The sequence below is a fragment of the Periplaneta americana genome, chromosome 10, assembly GCF_040183065.1.
Source record: "Periplaneta americana isolate PAMFEO1 chromosome 10, P.americana_PAMFEO1_priV1, whole genome shotgun sequence".
Lineage (NCBI taxonomy): Eukaryota > Metazoa > Arthropoda > Insecta > Blattodea > Blattidae > Periplaneta > Periplaneta americana.
Genome location: NC_091126.1, coordinates 20,007,011 through 20,023,280, shown reverse-complemented (window position 1 = coordinate 20,023,280; position 16,270 = coordinate 20,007,011). Strand labels below are relative to the sequence as shown.

The 16,270-nt window shown below is 36.8% G+C and overlaps 1 non-coding gene across 1 annotated transcript; it reads right to left on the bottom strand.

The window, feature by feature from the left end:
- Positions 1-1,851: 1,851 nt before the first annotated feature.
- TRNAY-AUA (transfer RNA tyrosine (anticodon AUA)) lies at positions 1,852-1,923 on the bottom strand. Its single transcript has one exon. It is a non-coding gene; the product is annotated as a tRNA-Tyr (tRNA).
- Positions 1,924-16,270: the final 14,347 nt, after the last annotated feature.

The following is a 16,270-nucleotide window of genomic DNA, read 5'->3' as shown; positions in this document are numbered from 1 at the left end:
TGCACAGATAGCAAAATTAATCTCACATAAAAATGCGATATTGCACTGTGTCACGAATCGAAAAATATAGAAGTTCAACAATTCGTTTATCTGATGAATTTGACGCTGAGTGGCTAACATTTTGCTCCAGTCGCTTTAACCACATAGAGAAAGAACTTCATTCCTGCGGTATGAAGCAAGAGTTCTAAATTGCCAGACGACGCCCATTTCTGCTTTATACGTTTATGGACTGTAACGGAGTCGGGTGGGAAACTGACCTTGAAAACTGCAAAACTAATTGGGGCGACGAACTCTGGATCGGCACATAATAACCCGTTTATGGAATAATCAATACTCTAAATAGGTCATAATGTTTTAAAGAAGCACTTCTTTAAAGTTGAGTCTATTTCCCGAACGCCATCGTACACTTAATACGGCTACTGGAAAAACTGCTGTCTGTTAAAAACAGATGTTAACTAAATCTAGTGTATAATTGGTACCAAATTGCGGTAGCGGTAGGTTTCTTCATCTGAGTTTCATACCATGACCCCATTCGCCACAGACGAGTGAGACCCCCCACTCCTGAATGTTTTAATGAACACTTGGCAAACATCCAACTGACAGAAAGGAGTACGGAGACGCTGAGAGATTGGAATTGCTGGACTGAACACGACTCCTCTCAAGTTTTTGCCAATTCTTTCTTAGAATCATTGATTCAATTTTTGTATAGTGCGTGCATTTCGTCATACTTTTCAACAGAAGTTTCGTCGTATATTAAACCAATTTAAGTCCGTCTTCTACAACACCTATTGTGTAAACTTGCATGAATCATAGAGGACAGAACTCTGTGATCTCCAGGTTACCACGGTAGTCATCGAATCCGATATTCATGGATTCAAACCCGGATGATGATGATTAAATTTGAAGGACGATAAAATCCTTAGCATGTTTTGCTCTGGAAAGGAAGTAAAACGGAGAATTTTTTTGCATATACAGGGGGTTTCAAAAATACGGGGCATAATTTCAGGTATGTATTTCCCACATGTAGACAATCAAAATAGTTCATTACAACACGTGTCCGGAAATGCTTTATTTCCGAGTTATGGCCTTCACAACATGGAAATTCACCGGAACGTTTTTCTTTCCGCAGGTCGTTGCCGTCAAAGGAGACATTAAGAGGGCACTCTGACAGTTCATTCCGAGGCGAAGGTTACATTCACCACTTGGATCGAAGGTTTCCTGATCGATGCATAGGTAGAGGTGGCCCAATTGCTTGGCCTCCACGCTCACCTAATCTGAACCCTCTCGATTTCTACTTGTGGGGCTATTTAAAATCATTGGTTTATTCGTCTCCGGTGCCTGATTTGGAATCCCTTCGGAATCGAATTGTGGTATGTTCTGAGGACATACACAATACTCCTGGAGTTTGGGATCGTGTTCGCAGGTCAATGAGACATCGATGTGAGGTCTGTATTCAAGCAGGAGGTGGACATTTTGAACACCTTCTGTAATGACAACGACCTGCGGAAAGAAAAACGTTCCGGTGAATTTCAATGTTGTGAAGGCCATAACTCGGAAATGAAGCATTTCCGGACACATGTTGTAATGAACTATTTTGATTGTCTACATGTGGTAAATACATACCTGGAATTATGCCCCGTATTTTTAAACACCCTGTATAGACATAAAAAACTGTCCCTGCTAGAAAGCTCCTGAGAAAATTTGTCCTCTATTCTAAAAAATTTTCCGGCATACGAGCTCAACATTTCTTGTCCTATATATTATTTTAATGTACCGAGTAGAGATGATATTTCCATGCAGATATTCTGCGTCATCATACGATGAAAGAGTAATGGAACGGAGAAAAATTCTCTCCGGCACCGGGATTTGAACCCGGGTTTTCAGCTCTATGCGCTGATGCTTTATCCACTAAGCCACACCGGATACCCATCCCGGTGTCGGACAGAATCGTCTCAGTTTAAGTTCCAACTCTTGGGTTCCCTCTAGTGGCCGCCCTCTGCATTACGTCATAGAAGTCCATGAACGTAGGACTGCCGGAGAGAATTTTTCTCCGTTCCATTACTCTTTCATCGTATGATGACGCAGAATATCTGCATGGAAATATCATATGTACTTCGGTATATTAAAATAATATATATGATATGCATAAATCACTTCGTGATTTAAGACGGCGCTTATTCCGTCGGATCCCGGCCAACTAGTCACTCATAACGAGTGCACCTCAGCACATGTGTGGGCTTCAGTCCTACGTTCATGGACTTCTATGAGGTAGTGTAGAGGGAACCCAAGAGTTGGAACTTAAACTGAGACGATTCTGTCCGACACCGGGATGGGTATCCGGTGTGGCTTTGTGGATAAAGCATCAGCACGTAGAGCTGAAAACCCGGGTTCAAATCCCGGTGCCGGAAAGAATTTTTCTCCGTTCCATTACTCATTCATCGTTTTCTTTTCCTGTTTCATGACAGAACTTAATACAGAACGTGTAAATATTTTTAAAGGTAATCGGGTGTAGTGTCGTCATCGAATCCGATATTCACGGATTCAAACCCGGATGAGGATGATTAAATTTGAAGGACGATAAAATCCTTAGCATGTTTTGCTCTGGAAAGGAAGTAAAAAGGAGATTTTTTTGCATATATAGACATAAAAACTCTGTCCCTGCTAGAAAGCTCCTGAGAAAATTTGTCCTCTATTCTAAAAAATTTTCCGGCATACGAGCTCAACATTTCTTGTCCTATATATTATTTTAATTTACCGAAGTACAGATGATATTTCCATGCAGATATTCTGCGTCATCATACGATGAAAGAGTAATGGAACGGAGAAAAATTCTCTCCGGCAGTCCTACGTTCATGGACTTCTATGACGTAGTGCAGAGGGCGGCCACTGGAGGGAACCCAAGAGTTGGAACTTAAATTGAGACGATTCTGTCCGACACCGGGATGGGTATCCGGTGTGGCTTAGTGGATAAAGCATCAGCACGTAGAGCTGAAAACCCGGGTTCAAATCCCGGTTCCGGAGAGAATTTTTCTCCGTTCCATTACTCTTTCATTGTTTTCTTGTCCTGTTTCATGACGGAACCTAATACAGAACGTGTAAATATTTTTTAAAAGGTAATCGGGTGTAGTGTCGTCATCGAATCCGATATTCACGGATTCAAACCCAGATGAGGATGATTAAATTTGAAGGACGATAAAATCCTTAGCATGTTTTGCTCTGGAAAGGAAGTAAAACGGAGATTTTTTTTGCATATATAGACACATAAAAAACCCTGTCCTTGCTAGAAAGCTCCTGAGGAAATTTGTCCTCTATTCAAAAAATTTTTCCCGCATATGAGCTCTACTTTTGTTGTCCTGTTTCATGACGGAACCTAATACAGAACGTGCAAATAATTTTAAAGGTAATCGGGTGTAGTGTCGTCATCGAATCCGATATTCTCGGATTCAAACCCGGATGAGGATGATTAAATTTGAAGGGCGATAAAATCCTTAGCATGTTTTGCTCTGGAAAGGAAGTAAAACGGAGATTTTTTTTGCATATATAGACACATAAAAAACCCTGTCCCTGCTAGAAAGCTCCTGAGGAAATTTGTCCTCTATTCAAAAACTTTTTCCCGCATATGAGCTCAACTTTTGTCGTCCTGTTTCATGACTGAACCTAATACAGTACGTGCAAATATTTTTAAAGGTAATCGGGTGTAGTATACTGGACCACTTTATGTAAAGAATTTCTCAGTCTTCGAAGTTATTTTACAGACACGAATAAATACCATGTCTTTATGTTGTTAATATATCGGGGCGATTTATATTCCCTACGCACAGAGACGGTGACAAGGAGAGAAGAACTGAAAGTTAGTGAAGTGAGACGGACATGCAAATTCCTAATTTATTTTGTACTATATTAGGTTCAAATTTCGAAGAGAGCTTAGATTTCTGTTCCCATATGGATGGTAGTAAGGAATGAAACAAAAGCATCAAACTAATGTTATCTAAATTGTGAAACTAAAAAGGCTTTATAAAAGATGTGGCATTCACTTCAAAACTATCACGAAAGAAGTTAAAATAATTCACAATAAAAGTTGTTGTTGCCGAATTTAATAAACATAGCAAATAAAATAACATTTATATTTATTGTTAACAAAAGCCAATAACGTCTTAACTAGTGCAGAATTTTAAAAAAAAAACATGTCATTACGAAGGAAAACAACGTAATGTTGCGGTGTATGAGCATGAATCCCGGAATCTTTGTTATACAGCCATGAACATTCATCTGAAATCCACGATTTTGATATCGTAGCCAACAGAGCTCCCTTGCCACGTTTGCAGATTCTTTTGGCTGTTCCGTACATTAAATGAATATCGGCTAATTCAGCATCAGTAAATTCTTCCAATATGTCAAACGTTTTTGAGTGAGCTACTGCAAGGTTAATGACCCTTACCTGACCCGTACGTTTATGCTTGGGTACACGTGGTCGAAGAAGTGCTTATAGTCTAAATAGGTAGGCGTTTCATAGTACGATTTAGAGTTGAACAACTATCGAGAAAGCAAGACTAAAGCGCCCGCAAAGCCGAAAACCCGCACTACAGTATTGCCTACGTCATTGACTGCTGGTAAACAAATGTTCAATACATCGGGACTTCGGGAGTGATTAACTCTCGAACGCCATGCAGCCTTGAATCGTCACAGTTGTTCATACCATACTGAACTTTATCTGTTTTGGCAAGTGTTATCAAGTAGCCTATTTGAAACATCTTTTCTACGTTTCACCATATAATAATCATCCGTTCCTCAATCTTTATTTAATTACTAAGCCCTTATTAAAAAGTTAGGATTTTTTTTTTCGTATGAGATCAAGTGTACAATCTCAAGTAAAAAACATTAACGCTTTAATTAACGTTATGTTTTATGTTTCTTTGAAATTACAATTTATTTGAGATTTTTTCTGTTTATATATCCATAAGCAATATCTGATAATAGAACCAGAACATTTTGATAACTATGATACTGTTTTGTTTTATCTTTTTATATCAATTAAACATCTCCAATGTTATTAATTTCAATGATGTATGTTATTCAAAGTTACGAAATCTTTCCGCGCCGACCAAATGCTATTTCCAGAATGATGAGCAAGACTCGAAGCGCACGAGAGTTACGAGACGAGACGAGACGAGACGAGACGAGACGAGACTCGAAAGTCAAGTGCAACGAACACAGCGAGCGAGAGCGGCAGTTAGTTCTGTTCATCTCTAGCACGATTATTCATAGACCGTAAAAGAGTGACAACATTGTGGAAAAAATATTGGAACAAGAGAGAGAGTAAATGAGGCGTTGCCTTACATGAATTCTTCCTAAACGAATATCAAAGTATTTGTAAGTATACTCCTATAACTCTGTGTAACACTTAAATGTATTAACCTCCTGAAATTACAACTGTATCTCTCAATTTTACTGATCTAGCCGATTATCAAGTAGATAATTACATGAACGTAACTTCAATATTTCATTCCGATTTGTGGGCGGATTGAGCTGCTGCCGAGAAGTCAAAATGAGGATAGCAATGGCAAAGGAAGCTTTTAATAGAAAAAGAAGCATCTTCTGCGGACCTCTGGAAAGGAATTAAGGAAGAGACTACAGAAGTGCTTTGTATGGAGTGTGAAACTGTATGCAGCAGAAACATGGACATTACGACTAACTGAAGAAAAGCGATTAGAAGCATTTGGAATGTGGATATGGAGAAGAATGGAACGTGTGAAGAAATGAAGCTATGTTGGAAAGAGAGGGCGAAGAAAGAATGATGCTGAAATTGAATAGGAAGAGGAAAAGAAATTTGTTGAATCATTGCTGAGAAAAAACTACATACTGAAGGGTGCACTGGAAGAAATACTAGCTCACAATTTCAGTATGCGATAGAATTATACAAATCAATTACAAGAAATTGTTCATTTAACTTACATGAATTGCACCAACACTGAGCATCTATTGTTCAATATCTTTTCGAACATTACCTATTCCATTAGCATTTAATTGAAATTCATATTCTCCAGAATTGATTAGTTCATATATATCTCAGTTTTCATGATATTCATTACCATCTTCGTTTGTGAAGCTCAATGTGTTTGTCGGATTTTTGCATATTTATATTGAAAGTTTGTTGCATTTTTAAAAGTCGAGTAGCAAAATGCGACAAATGCGACTATGGGTTAAACCCAAAGTTACACACACTTTGCAAATATCGTAGTAAATAAAAGCAGAGCTTATGTTTTACCTGGTTGCCTTAAGGTATATGTAGACCCCCCCCCCCAAAAAAAAAAACGTCCAGCATTGCTTGTAAAATAAACTTCTTTCTAATCCCGAAATAGATGCATAGATATCTGGGCATGATCATTAGATTGAAAAAAAATTTTTACATAATGAAGTAATTTATAATCTTTTACTGTTAGTCATAAAACTAAATTTGTGTGTCAATGATGTATATCATTTTAATAAGAGTCCAAAAGTAGAAATTACAATTCTGAGGAGAATGGGCATAAACCCTGGGATAAACACCATCGCAGGATTTGTTGCATCGATGGAAATAGGGACAAAAATGCAAAAAAAAAAAAAAAAAAACATTCAACACCTGAAGTTAAAACAAGGCGGAGATATTTGAGTTTCAGAAAGAAGCTGAAACTGGACCGACATGAAGCTGCTTAAGGGGTGACATAATATGGTGATGGTGTCTTCTAGGCTCTGAAAGTTTGTGGCTCATTTCCTGTAAATAGTAATTTTAGAATAATTAATTCTTTCAAACATTATATCTCAGCCAAATATTGTGATACTAAGAAGATATAGGTGTCATTTTGAAGCTTGAAATGTCCCCCAGTGGCTGACAATGAGTAAAATAACATTAATATAATTAATAATTATCTACGGATTTTTTTACATGATTTATGCAACATCAAATATTATTGTAAGTTACATATATGGTAATATTTAATTAATGTAAATAAAAATAAGAAATAGCTATATGTCAGGCACTAAAGAATAGTTTTAGCTATAAAACAGTGAAAAAACTGTGGTTCTATCTTAAAAACTGCATGAGCTATCATGTTTTAAGTTGCATGTCAAAATTATAAACAAAATAATGTTTATAAACAATTTAGATATAATTTCAAGGCATCTGTTCACTTCATTCTCTTTCTGGTACCATTCTCAATTGTATAAAAATTTTACAGAGCAAAATTATACAAAACAAATATTTTTCTATGTAAAGGTATACATATACCTTAAATTAGAATTCCGGAAAAGTAAATAAAATGAGCGCTTATTGCCTGTAGTGAGGAACGTTATCACAGTGTTATTAGTATTAGTATTTAGTATTAGTATTCATTTAACCTGGTAGAGATAAGGCCGTCAGGCCTTCTCTGCCCCTCTACCAGGGGATTACAAGTATAACATGAACAATAAGATTACAATTAATATTAAATTTACAATTACAATTACAATAAAAATTAAAGTACGACAAGAATACCTGATTAATGAAAGCTAGACATTTTATCATAGAAGTTAAGAACAAAGAATATTTTTGTATTTACTAAATTACAAATTAAACCTACAATAACAAAATTCTATAGTGATGAAATTACCGGATATTGAAATATTTTGTGATAGATTAAGAGAACTATTTACAAGAAACCATGTCTGAACGAGTCTCAATTACTGACCAAGTGCCTAGTAAGTTTGCGTTTGAATTGAATTTTATTTCGACAGTCCCTGATGCTAGCAGGTAACGAATTCCAGAGTCTTGGCAGGGCTATGTGTTATGTCCGTGACTGTACTAAGAATGCCAACACGAGCAGCTGCCGTAAATAATATCACACGTGAACCTTACCCTGAATATGAGAAGTACCACGAGATGTTCCCCCAGGAAACTGTTAAAAATGTATGCCTTGTGGCCCCCCTTTATACGATCAACGGGCGCAAAAACTTCCTACGCAACCAGAGGTTTTATTACAGGGATAAAATAGACTGCATGCAATTTAACGACGGCCGCGGAGCTAATTACACTACTGCATCGACGCGAATACTGTTGCTTGCGAGATATACGCATTCTGAGTAAGTAGAATTAGTAGTTGATAAAGCGTATCTCAATGACGCCGCAGTATTGTGTCACAGTCGCATGCAAGTAAACTTGTTGGCAGCTTAAATCAATAGAGGGCGAGAGACAGCGTTCCCGGCAAACACAACACAGGCTCGGTTTGCCTTTTAAAATTCGTCACTACTAGCCTTTGCACCAGCTCAACTTCTCTCAATTTTTGCTTTCCAGTTATACAAAGTAAAAGAGAGAGAGAGAACAATTCGTTGCTGAAAATATACCCACAGCGAAGTTTTGACGAAAATAAAAACTCTGAATTTCTAAGAAAAGAAAGAATTGGTTTTTGGCATGCCAACTTTCAGCTTAGAGCGATTTCTCCTAAATCTTCGGATTTTGGTGATGATTATCTAGAAGCGAATTCAACTGAAAAGAATGTAAATGAAATAGAAAATGTTCTAAGGCCCGATTGTACAGGGACATCATTTTATTTTTACTTGCATTTTTATTGTACCTGCATTTCTGAATGTACTTCACTCCCACCCCTTCACTAATGTCCTTGCTCCCGTCAGACACACAAACTTACGGCCGCTGTTGTATTCGAAGTCTTCAAGCACTGAAGTAAACACTGCAGTGTATAATGTGTTTCAGAAATATGGTTGCGTTTTCCATAGAAGAAAGAACCTATATTAATGATATCGTACTACAAAATTACATTCAAGAAACGATAAATTCAATATCAGAGAATATACTTCAAAATGTTTTTAATAATATGCGTAAAGAATTGAAGACTGTATTGTAATGAACGGCAACCATTTTCAGCAACTTGTTTAAAATTTCAGATTAGCTTATTTTTAATTGAGGTGGCTAGAAGCAAAGGAAGTGACATCAAACTCCTGTAATGGAAGGGGAGTATAGCCAGGTTAATGTTAAAAATGTTGGTAAAAATAAAGTGATGTCCCTGTATAAACCATTTAATCTTAGATCAGAGGTTAAATTGATCCTTGTTTCAGCTGAACTTGGAATTTTATGTTGTATAAAGTCTAATCTGAGATTAATTTGTCTCAAACTAAAGTCAACTTTGACTGAAGAAATTTCTCCGATTAAGTTAGATGATCCAAGTTCAGTTATTTCTTTTCTGTTTGAAATATACGAGTGACAGACTGTGCAAATAAAATATCCATTATTATTAATATTAATTAGATATGTTAGGTACATTTATATATATTTCTTTCAATTTCTTGCCTTAATACACAACATTCTTATATTTTATAAGGCTCTATCGTGTTCAGCAGTATCAAATAACATAACCTATAATTATATTATGTTTATAACAATCATTAATTATTAATGGATATGATAGGTACATTCATAAATGTTCAATTAACTGTATTACTAAATGAAAATTGTCGTTTTATAAAGCTTTATTATGTTTAGCAGTATCAAACACCATAACATGATAACAACTTGGAGAACAGTCAACCTTCTTCTTATTGTCCGCCATTATTTACATTGCACAAAAAAAACAGTGTCTCCAACAGAGTGTAATACGGAAAGTCGCGAAAAAGTAGTTGTAAAGTCGCTAGATTTCTCATTATCAACAAAGAAAGATTACATTTTGTCACTATGGGGTGCTAAAAAGGTCACTAAATCCCTATTTAAGCAATATAAAAGCTAAAAGAAATTGTTGTTGAAAAAGAGTTAAAATCGCTAGATTGGCAACACTGAACAAACCTGTATAACATGGTCCGCGCATCACGTATTTCACCTGTTCATGCGATGTTGCCAAATCCTTTTCACGTGAACTTAGATTGCATTTGAACCAAGGTAATTTGATCGCAGAAAAGTTTTATACAATAGAAGAAGTGTCTGAACTCGGTTTACTTTTCGATCTTCGATCAAAGTTGATCTTTAGTCAGGGGGTTTTATACAATTGGGCCTAAATATATCGGTCCTGTATATTAAGATAGCAAAATTGAAAATTTAAATAGACTTGTACTTGCGTGAATGCAAATAAATTGGGTTATTTTACGACGCTGTATCAACATCTAGGTTATTTAGCGTCTGAATGATATGAAGGTGATAATGCCGGTGAAATGAGTCCGGGGTCCAGCACCGAAAGTTACCCAGCATTTGCTCGTATTGGGTTGAGGGAAAACCCCGGAAAAAACCTCAACCAGGTAACTTGCCCCAACCGGGATTCCGGGCCACCTGGTTTCGCGGCCAGACGCGCTGACCGTTACTCCACAGGTGTGGACTGCAATATAAATGTGACATTTAAATTGTAGATGTCATAAAAGTCAATGTTTTTATTTTATTTTTATTTTATTAGGTTATTTTACGACGCTTTATAAACAGCTGAGGTTATTTAGCATCTGAAGGAGATGAAGGTGATAATGCCGGTGATGAAGGTGATAATGTCCGTGGTCCAGCACCGAAAGTTATCTAGCATTTGCTCATATTTGGGTTGAGGGAAAACCCCGGAAAAAACCTCAACCAGGTAACTGGCCCCGACCGGGAATCGAACCCGGGCCACCTGGTTTCGCGGCCAGACGCGCTGACCGAAAAGTCAATGTTAAAGGGGAATTGAGAGGAGGAACATTTAAGGGGGGAGATGGTACAATTTTTCTACAATAATAATCAGTGGCTCTACAGCCCGTGAAGGGCCTAGACCGACCAGCCGGCTGCTGACCTCACGCCCTCATGTCGAAGCAGAGGTGGACGATCATCCAACCAGAATGGAGGTATCGTGTGGTTAGCGTGATGATCCCCCCAGCCGTTATAGCTGGCATTCGCAACCGGATTTCGCTACCTATCGTAGCTCCCCAAGTGCATCACGATGCTGGGTGAGCACCGGTGCCATACACTGGCCGAAATTTCATGATAAAATTTCTTCCCCCATGAGGACTCTAACCAGCGCGCATTCCGTAACGCGAGCCTTAGACCGCGACGCCACGGCGCGGGACATAATTTTACTATAATTCTCATTTTTTTCTGAGAATCTACAGATCCCCTGGAAACAACAATTTGCTTCCTTAGTATACACAATCTGTACATAAACTGCTTTAATGTTTTAGAAATTAATATTTTTTAATTATATAAATTTTGATAATTCTGTTCATCCGGGCAGCGTTTATATGATAAATAACTGAAATATTTGGATTTCGATATATTTCTTGCTTTGATCTAATTTTAATAAACATTTCTACAGCACATAATAAAATGTCTATCATGTTACCTTACAGATTTAATATATGTTGTTCACATGGGAGAATTTAAACGCATGCAAAGTTCCATTAGCTTAGGGTGGCTACGGGCAGGTTAGGATGACTGTTTGCACGTCGGCCATACTGAGGCCTATTGTGAACTCCGAATGTTATGAATGAGGATGAGGGTGTACCAGCCCACCGGCCGCATGTGACCTCTCATCCGCTCACCCAATGGGGACCTCCTACACTCTCCCCCCTAATTTCACACCGGCAAGGTGGTCAAGCAGCACAGGATCCATTCCAACGGCCCTTCCAAGGTGTCGAAGAGTCCTTGGAAGTGCTCTTAAGGAATTAATCCAGGCAGAGATATTGTGAAAGACTAGGAACTCAGGAACGGTTGTAGAGAAGACGTCCGCTCCCCTAAGCGGATGAAGACATGCGTCTTGACCTGAATATGGCTATTGAATAAGATGAGAAAGATAAATGTTATATGAAAATCTAAATTCATTTCCTACACGGGAGGGGAAGAGAAAATTGACCGTGGCAATGAAAATTATAACCCGGCATTTGACTAAGTAACTGTGGAAAACCACGGAAAAACCACATTCAGGTTGGTAGGTGCTGGAATCGAACCACGGACATCCCGAATGTGAGTCCTATGCGATACGCATGAGCCATCTCTCAAGGGTTAAAGTTTCATTAAGTTATCTTAAGTGCTTTTTGGATTAACATATAAATGCTGCCCGGTTGAACAAAGTACTAAAAATTTGTCATACTTTTTAATAACTTCTATGGTTGGAAAAACATTAAAATTGTTTTGTTGATGTGTATTAAGCATGCCAATTTTTGTTTCCAGAGAACATATAGATTCTGAGGAAAAAATGTAATATAGTAAAATTACGCTGGCGAAAGATGTAACTGCCCCCTTAAATGGTACGTGAAAACTCGTTGCAAGAGAATTTAGGTTTGAGAAAAACTTAATATGAGAGCTCCAAGCCTTTTGCCGCTTGTCTCACTCTGAGTTTCGCTGTTCCACTGCAGGAACATAAGAGAATTTTGGAAAAAAAAATCGGAAATGGACGTAACCTAAGCTACCAGATGAGGGATTTAACTTTTGAGAGCCCCATGTATTTTCTTTCATTCTTTCGTCCTTAAATTAAATCCATCTTTAAATACTTTTTAATGTATGATTTAAGCCATGAATAAAATTTAAATGAAGTTTAGGGTGGTAAAGTCGATATTCTGTGCTTTTTCGTAGGACTCTTCGCGTGACGTCACCACGATGTGTCACAGTACACATTTTTGCTCGCCGACTGCAAGGGGAGTGATAATGAAGATTTGTTGTTGACACTGCAGCTATTGCAGCCAGTGAAATCTTGCCTCGACATGTAAACGTAACAAATTTCGACTTTATTTTACAACCGCGGATACGATCGTAAGGTCTCAGACTTGAAAAGCACATGTCTAAGTTTTAGAACAGGGATGTCAAGGTTATCTACTGGTGTCTGTGCATGCCTCGTGCTACCGTGGGTCGCTACTACCCCATTAGCACAACCCTTGATCCGAAAGTGAAGTGACTACTCAGCATTAAGTATTAATAATTGTACTCGTACAGCAATGGCTTGTGCATGAGACGCTATTAAATCTTTTCATTCTGACTGGGGAAAAGCTGTTATATGTGAGAATTTTGGTACATAAATCACGATTTAGTTTGTAATCAACAAATACTGCATGTAATGAAATAAAATGAAATAAAATAAAAAAATAAAATAAAATAAAAAATAAAACAAAATAAAATATAAAACAAAATAAAATATAAAATGAAATAAAATATAAAATAAAATAAAATATAAAAAATAAAATAAAATATAAAATATAAAATACAAAATAAAATATAAAATAAAATATAAAATAAAAATAAAAAATAACAATAAAAACAAAATAAAATATAAAATAAAGTATAAAAAATAAAATATAAAATAAAATATAAAATATAAAAAATATAAAATATAAAATAAAATAAAAAATTAAAAATAAAATAAAAAATAAAAAATAAAATAAAAAATAAAAAATAAAATAAAAAATAAAAATACAAAACAATACAATAAAAACAAAATAAAATATAAAATAAAATATAAAATAAAATAAGATAAATAAAAAAATAAAATATAATATAATATAATCATTATAACCTAGAGGCCACCGGCGTAGCTCAGTCAGCTAAGGCCGATCCATAGTTTCGTTGGAGCTTGGGTTCGATTCCCGCTTGGACTGATTATCTGGTTGGGTTTTTTCTGACGTTTTCCCCAACCGCAAGGCAAATGTCAGGTAATCCATGGCGAATCCTCGGCCTCATCTTGCCAAGTACCATCTCACTATCATCAATCCCATCGACGCTAAATAACCTCGTAGCTGATACAGCGTCGTTAAATAACCAAGTAACAATAATATTAATAATAATAATAATAATAATAATAATAATAATAATAATAATAATAATAATAATTTCGACTCTTACATTGAGAGAGGAACACAGGTTAAGGGTGTTTGAGAATAAGGTTCTTAGGAAAGTATTTGGGGCTAAAAGGGATGAAGTTACAGGAGAATGGAGAAAGTTACACAACACAGAATTGCACGCATTGTATTCTTCACCTGACATAATTAGGAGCATTAAAGCCAGACGTTTGAGATGGGCAGGGCATGTAGCACGTATGGGCGAATCCAGAAATGCATATAGAGTGTTAGTTGTGAGGCCGGAGGGAAAAAGACCTTTAGGGAGGCCGAGACGTAGATCGGAAGATAATATTAAAATGGATTTGAGGGAGGTGGGATATGATAATAGAGAATGGATTAATCTTGCTCAGGATAGGGACCAATGGCGGGCTTATGTGAGGGCGGCAATGAACCTGCGGGTTTCTTAAAAGCCGGTAAGTAAGTATAATATAATATAATATAATATAATATAATATAATATAATATAATATAATATAATATAATATAATATAATATAATATAATCATATCATTATAACCGAGAAGCCACCGGCGTAGCTTAGTCGGCTAAGGCGCTTGCCTGCCTATCCATAGTTGCGTTGTGGATTGGGTTCGATTCCCGCTTGGACGGATTATCTGATTGGGTTCTATCTTAGGGTTTCCCCAACCGTAAGGCAAATGTCAGGTAATCAATGACGAATCCTCGGCCTCATTTTACCAAGTACCATCTCGCTATCACCAATCCCATCGACGCTAAATAACCTCGTAGCTGATACAGCGTCGTTAAATAACCAAGTAATAATATTAATAATTATGCCCAACATTAGGATTTATAGGCACTAAAATGGCAAAATATATGCATATAGATTGAACATTATCAAAATACGGACTAAGAATTTCATAAAATGGCCCAAATAATGAAAATAAAGTCTGTATTTTAACAGTTCATCATAAATGATCTTCATTCATTCATTTATTCATTCATTCATTCATTCAGTGTTCTGCCCAAGGGCACTGCAAACCCAGCTTTCTACAATCTTTCCTATTTTCTGTCTTCTTCTTTGTCTCCTCATATATGTTCCATATGTCTTAATGTCGTCTACCATCTGATATCTTCTTCTGCCCCGAACTCTTCTCTCGTTCACCATTCCTTCCAGTGCATCCTTCAGTAAGCAATTTCTTATCAGCCAGTGACCCAACCAATTCCTTTTCTTCTTTCTGATCACTTTCAGCATCATTCCTTCTTCACCCACTCTTTGCAACACAGCATCGTTTCTTACTCTGTCCGTCCATTTCACACGTTCCATTCTTCTCCAGATCTACCGAGGATTATAAAGACAGCGGTCTAGGTTCACCGATTCGCGAGACTCTAGTTTGAAACGCACGAGTATACATGACGTCATGACCCATGGATTTGGATGACACTGTGAGAGTGAAGTTGGTTTCGTAAGAAATTGCATTACCACCTTTCTAATTCTGCTTGGTTTGAGTCCTTGCAATCACCACATGTACTTGAGATTCAGTGATTAAACATGTATATCTTTTTGTTATTTATTCGATTATACATGCATATTGGTGTTACTGTTTCTTTCGTTGTTTTATAATTCACACTACTGAGGAACATGTCGAAAATTAAGTGCACCAAACGTTTCCTTCAGAACGAACTTATAGAGAAGTTCTGAAAGGAATACTTTCTTATAAAAAAAACCACTGAATTTTGCAATTTGTTAAACAAGTATAAGGATAGATAGAACTCGATGTCCACGCCTGTGGAGTAACGGTCAGCGCGTCTGGCCGCGAAACCAGGTGGACCGGGTTCGAATCCAGGTTGGGGCAAGTTACCTGGTTGAGGTTTTTTCCGGGGTTTTCCCTGAACCCAATACGAGCAAATGCTGGGTAACTTTCGGTGCTGGACCCCGGACTCATTTCACCGGCGTTATCACCTTCACCTAGATGTTGATACAGCGTCGTGAAATAACCCAATAAAACAAAAAAAAAATAGAACTCGGTTGTTTCAAAAGCAATGTAACGGCAGAAGGTACATCGAAAATATTTAATTACACAGTCATAACTCGCCTTCAACATCAAAATCAGACATGAAAAAGAATTCCATCGAGATTTGTGTATAATGTTGGTATATGCCAACATCTCTTTCAACAATATTTCAAAGCCTTTCTTGAAAAAAGTTTTCTTTTGGTACGTTGCGAAAATACCTTGTAATTCGGTGCATTTCAAAAATGTTTTTTCTGTAACTACTGTATATTTTTTTCTCTACTGCTCACACACAAATTATTATTTTATATTGCTAAAACTTGTACAGTATAATGTAAATTGAAAGATATAATATTAGGCAATTATTTTTTGTACTAGAAATGCACTGTATATATTATATTTGTAAACGTGAACATTTATTTCGTGTCGCACTGTGACTGAATGTTTACATGTTGAGACAAGGAGTAACTGCACTCTCAATCGCCCATTCCACTCGATCTACACAA